This window comes from Numida meleagris, chromosome Z (assembly GCF_002078875.1).
Source record: "Numida meleagris isolate 19003 breed g44 Domestic line chromosome Z, NumMel1.0, whole genome shotgun sequence".
In the NCBI taxonomy this organism is placed as follows: Eukaryota; Metazoa; Chordata; class Aves; order Galliformes; family Numididae; genus Numida; species Numida meleagris.
The window spans coordinates 9,784,617-9,793,143 of record NC_034438.1 but is presented as its reverse complement, the minus strand read 5'-3'; positions in this window follow the sequence as shown (position 1 = coordinate 9,793,143).

Genomic DNA, 8,527 nt, shown 5'->3' with positions numbered 1-8,527 from the left:
TTTTTTCCACTGGCCACTTCATATTTTCTAAGCCTTGTATTTCCCTCCCTCTCTTTTTTTTTTTTTTCAGAAATGGGTAAGCACAAGAAATACAAAGGAAGTATTAAGAAAGCATAAATGAAAAGGCATTCAGAACAGGATGCTGTGGATAGAATCATAGAATCACAGAATCACCAAGGTTGGTAAAGATCTCAAAGATCATCCAGTCCAACCGTGCACCTACCACCAGTATTTCCCACTAAACAATGCCCCTTAGTACAACACCTAAATGTTTCTTGAACGCCTCCATGGTCGGTGACTCCACCACCTCCCTGGGCAGCCCATTCCAGTGCCTGACCACTCTTTCAGAAAAGATTTTTCTAACAACCAACCTGAATCTCCCCTGGTGCAACTGGAGGCCACTCCCTCTAGCCCTATCACTAGTAATGCAGGACAAGAGGCTGACTCCTAACTCGCCACAACCTCCCTTCAGGTAGTTACAGAGAGTGATAAGGTCTCCCCTGAGCCTCCTCTTCTCCAGACTGAACAATCCCAGCTCCCTCAGCCGCTCCTCATGAGGCCTGTGCTCCAGACCCCTCACCAGCTTCGTCGCCCTCCTCTGAACACGCTCCAGGGCCTCAGTGTCTTTCTTGCAGTGAGGGTCCCAAAACTGAGCACAGTTCTTGAGGTGCAGCCTCACTGGTGCTGAGTACAGAGGGACAATTTCTTCCCTGCTCCTACTGGCAACACTGTTTCTGATACAAGCCAGGATGCCATTGGCCCTCTTGGCCACCTGGGCACACTGCTGGCTCATGTTCAGCTGAGTGCCATCCAGCACACACCCCCAGTGCTGGATGTTCTTCCACACAGTCTTCCAGCCACTCTGCCCCAAGCCTGTAGCGTTGCCTGGGGTTGTTGTGGCCAAAGTGCAGGACCCGGCTCTTGGTCTTGTTGAACCTCATCCCACTGGCCTCAGCCCAGAGATCCAGCCTGTCCAGATCCAGCCTGTCTAGAAATATAGTATCCAGAGACATTGTGTGATGACAAAGAAATACCAACTGCAAACCAATTGGTGATAGGTTTGTGGGTTTTTTTTTTTTTCTTTTCAGAAAACTCTTCTGATGAAGTGATTCCATCAAACAGGATTTGAGGAGAAACTCAAGCATGTCTAGGAAGAAAAAAAGGATTTGAGGATACTGCACATATCATACTGGTAAAAAAAAATGAGCAGATTAAACTAAGTCCCTCCTGAATATCAAATCTGTGTATACAATGTTACGAAGAACTTCACAATCCCCACAGACACTCTGACTCTACACTTCATTTTTGCCTTGCCAGCATTTAGTGGTATTACGGAATCACAGAATTATAGGGGCTGGAAGGGACCTCTAGAGTCCAACCCCCCTGCCAAAGCAGCCTACCTAGACCAGGTTGCACAGGCAGGTGTCCAGGCAGGTCTTGAACGTCTCCAGAGAAGGAGACTCCACAACCGCCCTGGGCAGCCTGTTCCTGTGCTACGTCACCCTCACCGTGAAGAAGTTCTTATGCACATTTGTGCAGAACTTCCTACACTTCAGTTTGTGGCCATTTCCCCTTGTCCTATCACCATGCACCACTGAAAAGATTCTGGCCTCATCTTGGATACCTGCACCTTAGATATTTATAGACATTGATCAGATCCCCTCTGAGTCTTCTTTTCTCAAGGCTGAACACACCCAGTTCACTCAGTCTTTCCTCACATGGGAGATGCTCCAGGCCCTTTATCTTCTTTGTGGCTTGTCTGCTGGACTCTCTCCAGGAGATCCCTGTGTTTTTTGTACCAAGGAGCACAGAAATGGATGCAGTGCTCCAGGTGAGGTCTCACCACGGTAGAGTAAAGGGGGAGGATCACCTCCCTAGACCTGCTGACCACGCTCCTTTTAATGTACCCCAGGATCCCATTGGCCTTCTTGGCCAACAGTGCACACTGCTGGCTCATGGCCAACCTATTGTCCACCAAGACCCCCAGGTCCTTCTCTGCAGAGCTCCTCTCCAGCAGGTCATCCTCCAACCTGTACTGGTGCATGCAGTTATTCCTCCCTAGGTGCAAGACTCTACACTTGCTTTTGTTGAACCTCATCTGATTCCTCTCCTCCTAACTCTCCAGCATGTCCAGGACTTGCTGAACTGTAGCACAGCCTTCTGGTGTGTCAGCCACTCCTCCCAGCTTCATATCATCAGCATACTTGCTGAGAGTGGACACTACCCCTTCATCAACATCACTGATGAAGATGTTGAGCAAGACCAGACCCAGCACCAACCCCTGAGGAACACCGCTAAATACAAGCTTCCAGCTGGACTCTGCACTGCCGATCACAACCCCTGAGCTCGGCCAGAGTATTATTTTGCCTTTCTTTAGCACTTTACACCCAAGATTCCTGAACTCTTGGAAAGCACCTGGCTGGGTGTAAACGCACTACTGTCCTTATCTGGCACAGCAGAACAGTCAGTCACAGAGTAGTGAAGGGCTCAGAGGCCTGCTGAGCACAACCTGCCTTCAGAAGATGCACATCTCCTTCTGAGCTGCACAAATTGCCAGAGAAATTGCTGGTTGTGAGCAAAAGGATTAAAATATCTCTTCCCTTTTCTTCCTTGGTTTAGAAGTAGTTACTGACAGATGGCCTACGATGCTCAGTACTCATTCAAACAGCACTGAAATACCAGGAATTTATTTCCATGTGTACAGATGCACGCGGACACACACATGCATGCAGGGAAACAAATCCAGGCAGCGTTTTAACATAATTGTCAAATCAAAGCATACCACAGGGCAGTCGCCAGGCCAGATCCAAGCTAAATTTGTCAGCTGAGCTCATCAGATGAGCACTGCTCTCTGACTGCAAGAGCTTCTAATAATTAACACGTGTGATGAGTTTTGGATGGAAGGATGCAGATGGCTTGTGGGCTCTGTCTGCACTAAATGCCTGCTGCTCTGGGCAGAAGACATTGGAGCAATGCTCTGTGCTTCCTGGCTGCAGAGTTGTGGTGAGAGCACGGAGGGTCTCTGCTCTCACCCAACAGCCATGAGACTGTGGCACCCAACCTGCACCTGGAGGCGAAGCCACACAGCGCAGAGCAGAGGGGACAATCCCTCCCCACACCTGGTGGCAGTGCTGGGCCTAAGGCACCCAGGGTACAGTTGGCCATTTTGGATCCAGGGCTCACTGCTGGCTCATGTTCAACTTGCTGGCAGCCAGAACCCCTAGATCCCCTTCAGCGTGGCTGCTCTTCAGCCTCTTGTCCCCCAGTCTGTATGGATAGCCAGGGCTGTCTCACCCCAGGTGCAGAATTGGAACTTGTTCAACTTGATGTGGTTGGTGACTGCCCTGCTCTCTTATTTGTCCAGATATTTCTCCGAGGCTTCTTCACCCTCAATAGTCAACAGGTCCACCCAATTTAGTATCGCCAGCAAACTTGTTCAGAACACCTTCTAGTCCTACATTCAAGTAATTTATGAAAATATTAAGGAGAGCTGACCCTAAAATGAAGCCCTAAAATGGATGGGGAAAACTGGAGAACTGGAGCACTGCTGGTGCTGCTGCTGGCCATGGGCAGCATTTTTCAAAACCTGGCTAATCACTCAAAACAATTCTCTTTGCACAGCCCTCAGTTAATATAGTGATAAGACATCAGCTTGCCTACCTACTGTGTTGAAGACATGGACATTTCCTTGCAGACAGTTTGCTTCAGCAATGGTGTATCTACTGCACAGCATTGCTTTATACATTCTTGGTGCCAATTCTGTGCAATGAAAGCCTCCATCAGCGTGTTGTTTGCTGTTGTGTCCAGACAGCAAACAGAAGGTAACAATCCTTGTCAACAAAAGGGCAACAAAGCTGTGAGGTGTCTGGAGTGCAAGTCTTATGGGAAGCAGCTGAGGGAACCGGGATTGTTCAGCCTGGAGGAGGCTCTCTACAACTCCCTGAAAGGAGGTTGTGGTGAGGTGGGGTTGGCCTCTTCTCCCATGTAACTAGTGATGGCCTCAAGTTGCACCAGGGAAGATTCAGGCTGGATATTAGGACAAATGTCTTATCTGAAAGAGTGATGAAGTATTAGTGCAGGCCGCCCAGGGAGGTGGTGGCAACACAGTCCCTGGAGGTGTTCAAGTGCTGTGGAGATGTAGCACTGAGGGAAACAGTGGTGGTAGGCTGACAGTTGGACTAGACAGTCTTAGTGGTCTTTTCCAACCTTGATGTTTCCATGATTCTATGATTCCATGAACTGTGACAAATAAAATATTCTGGTTCCTCCAATAGGCATGTTCAGATCCAGGTTTTTGTATATGGTCAAGTTTAAGAAGGTCTTTTGAAACAGTAAACGACTCCATATGTGTCCCCTTGTACCGAGCAATGACGTCTAATAAATTCTAAAACACACAGGAAGAGGGTTGCAGACAAAGGGAGGAATTATGAGTTTATCATCTAATAATAGAAATCAACTAAGTCCAAACTTTGCTCCTTCAAAGAAAAATAAACACAGCATCAGAGCAGGTCTGATAACCACTGCACAGTAACAAGAGGATGACTAATTTGCTAAGGAAGTTAATAAAAAATCTTGATGAGAAGCTCTAGGAGGAACTTCAGTGCTTGATCTTTTTCAGCCTTAGATGTTTTGTGCCTACTTCTTGCAACATTATCTGGTCCCTGCAGTTATTAGATCTACGCTCACGTTCACTCATGGATTTGACCCGTGATATCTCAGACTGCTGTAATCAAAATAAGTGATGATCTTGGAACTATATGAAAGAGAGTCTTCAGAGAACTGTATCTTATGCATATTGCAAAATAATATTAGAGAGAGGTTTTTACCCTCGGGAGCTTGGAAAATGAAAGCTTCTATGGAGATTTGCAGCTGAATGTTTGAATCTGAGAAACTTTGACCCTTAATATTGACTTATTTTGGTCTGTTAAGGGTAGTGTTTATGTACTGCACATATCTTAGACTTTAGCAGCAAATGAATAATTTAATATGCAACATCCATGAACAGCTTCCAGTAAATACATCCAAGTGTACATTTTCTTACTTAAAGTTTAACTCTTGTTGGTGGCAGCATGTTTGCCCACCACCTTTATCCCCCTGGTACGTTTGAGGCAGATGATAAAGTTATCTATCTATCTCCTATCTTTCATGCTAATTCAAAATAAGTAATTCTTAAGCTTTGCACACTGCTGTGCTCTGGGGGAAGGCTACTGCATCTGGGAATCTTCCATCCTAGGAAGGCTTGTAGTTCGTCTATGAAAATACAGGAGGAAAGGCATAAAGAGAGAACTCCCCAGTGACAGATTCACAGCTATTAGCTGATTTTTTCCCCCTTGCTGCAAAAGTAGTAGGATTTCAAAAGGCAGTGAAAAAGAAAGTACTGGATCAGCATAGTGATTTTTTTGCTGTTGTTCCCGCTTGCAGCAGGCGATAGAAATTAAAGCTGGGACAAAGTGGAGTGCCCTTATGACAGATGACAACACAAAGTTGTGATTGTGGCTTTGAGCCCGTCGTGATTTTTTATGTTCTGTGCAAAGCTCCATCCAATGTCCCATATTTCTCTCATTCAGCTCTTTCAGCCTCATATTTACCGCAGTGTGTTGTGGATGAGATACACGCAATGTGTGCTCTCTCCTGGGCTTTGCTTATGCAAAGCAAATCGCTGTCAGTGCTGCCGCAGGGGAAGGGTTGTGAGGACATGCACTCAGAGCCAGGCACCATCCTGGAGAAATTACTCTGCTTTCGGGGTAATTATTTCCAAACAAAATTGGAACAGAGCATCCACCTGAGGACCAAGATAACTCTAGGTTATTACCGTCATCCTGCTGGTTAATTTTTCCACATAGATAAGGAAATCAACGGGATAGTTCATTTTAGCCTCCTTGTAAATGGAAATTACAATAGCACAGCTATTTTATACACAAGTGAGCATGTGTGTCTGCAAAAAGGGCAGAGAGGAGCAATGCAAACGGCAAAGATTTTGCTCCATTCAAGCAGGAGAGCAGCAGCGTTAGTAGCAGAGCTCACAGTGTGTCAGGAGCCATGCAGTGGCTTTAGGATCACAGCCTGAGTTTTGGAAACTGCTGTGGAGAAGTCAGAATTGTAGACACTCGGCTCCAGAAGCTCTCAGCCCCTCTTTGCAGTGTGCTGGCGGCAGCATCATGCACACCCCGCTTACTTTTTCCTTTGTGCTTTCTGCTCTGCCTCTTGCCAGCCTGTCCTCAGGTCATCAGACCACACCAAAGCAGCATCCAGCTATCTGCAGGACAGTGTCAGCGCCGCATGGCCCCCTCCGCTGGGGGCTGGGGGTCGCCAAGGGCAGGGATAGCTCAGCACATCTGCCTGGTGCCTGGACACCGCCACAGGTCAGGGCAGAGTGCTGCTTGCGCGGGGAAGTGTGACAAAATTACAGATTGCTGAAGCTGGCATTGGGATGAGATGTTGTTAGCATGACCAAAATCTGCTGTACTGTGACTCTGAAAGTGCTCCAGCTTTCTGGAAAGAGGCCACTGAAATGCAGGCCTGCTGATACAGCCACATTAGATTATATGATCTGAGCAGCACTTGAATCCTGAAAGCTGAATATTGCTCCATGTGCTTACACCGATTTTCCCCCTGCTTTGCCAGTGTCTCCCCTTTTTTCTGGTCTCCAGCTCCTCTTCAAGGTTCCTCTGGCATCCAGAGAGGTGTTTTACTTTCACTATCCTTACCTCATCTAAAGCAAAATAAAATGAGATGTGGGGCACTCACTGTGTGGCGAAGCATGGAAAACACCAAGGGATGGATTTAATCTCTGCCCAGCTGGTGTCCGAGAAAAACACAGGATGCTGCTAATGCTATTGACATCCAACCAGGATGCAAAATACAAATATTGCAAATCCGATCCATCAGTGTTGGGAGATCCATACCCATGAAGCCTCATTTAATCAGGACTTCGATGCACACATTGCAGAATAGGTGCATAACATTCAGGAGGAGCAGGAGAAAAGTAGTATTTTTCTGATGTATAAGAGAAAAATGTAAAATATTGCTGTCAGACTCCGGAATTCCTGACTTCAGCTATGGATAAAGTCAACCTTTGTGCAGAGATCTGCAGAATAGAACCATTAAGGTTGGAGAAGACCACTAGGATCATCCAGTCCAACCATCAACCCACTCCCACCATGCCCACTCACCACATCCCTCAGTGCCACATCCACATCGTTCTTGAACACCCCTAGGGACCGTGACTCCACCACCTCCCTGGCAGCCTGTGCCAGTGCCTCATCACTCTTTCTGAGAAGAAATTTTTCCTCATATCCAGCCTGAACTTCTCTTGGCACAACTAGAGGCCATTACCTCTTGTCCTAAAATAACCCAACGCATGCAGTGCAGTATCTTTTCTACTCTTTGGCCTGGTATCAGGAGGTAGAAACAATGATAGATTTACATCACAAAACTGAATGCCAGCAGCTGCCTTGAAGAGTATACAGAAAAGCTGTTGTTCATGAGCATCAGCTTCGCTTTGGTGGTGTGATCCTGCCTGGAGCCAAACACTCTGCAGCAGGAGCCCCAGGCCCTCAGTGCTTATAGTGTTATCTTAGGGGACATGGGGGGAAACACATATGCTGTTCCTCTTGCTTCACCCCCTCACCCATCTTGCTTTGAGCCGATGCTACTTCAGTGAGCTGCCTGGGAACAGGAGGACCAATCTGTAAGTGCAGCAATCTCATGGGGACAAATCACAAACAGAGCATTACTTACAGTCAAATCCCTAGAAAAAGAGAGGAAAAATCACAGCAGGAGACTGAATCAGTCCAATAGGGTGCTCAGAAGGGCCTGGCAGGGCATGGGGCGTCTCATGGGTGCTGCTGCTGCTGCTGCTGTGCCAAGCAGCTCCAGGCAGCCTGGCTCCCAGATTGGCCTTGGGTATGTGATCAGTGCAGGCACTGCTGGGAGCAATCAGCTTCGGAGGAGAGTTGTAGAGGATCTGGGTGTGTGGCTACCTGCCCCCGCCTTTAATAAAGGCAATCCTTTAGATGTTCTTTGGTTCTTCTGAACTCTTTTCTTTTTTTAAGATTTAATTTTAGGCCTGGAAACGTGCCGCCTGCACCTCGGACAGCATGCAAGTCAGGAAGGGACTCCGGCTTGAGAGAAACCAGAGCTGCTGACCACTTCCTTTCATGCTGCCAGGAAAAGTGAACCTGAAAAGCAACCCAACATTGGAAAACATGTTTTCACTTTAATGATCTGAAGTTTTGATTAAAGAAGGAACTTTTTTAATTAAAAAAAAAGGTATTCTTTTAGAGCTTTTTAATGGGAAATTCAGTGTTCATTTCAATCCACTTTGGAAATTGCACTTTCTGCTGAGTGAGAACCAGAGATAAAAGCAATACGGGGGAAACAGCAACAGAACTTGGGAACATCCCGCAAATACCGACACCCTGCCCCGCACGATGCGTTCCCCTCAGGAGCGGGGGCTTCGGGCACCGAGCCCCGCAGCCCCGTTCCTGCCCCCGGGGACCACCGGAGCGGGCTCCCTTGGGGGGCG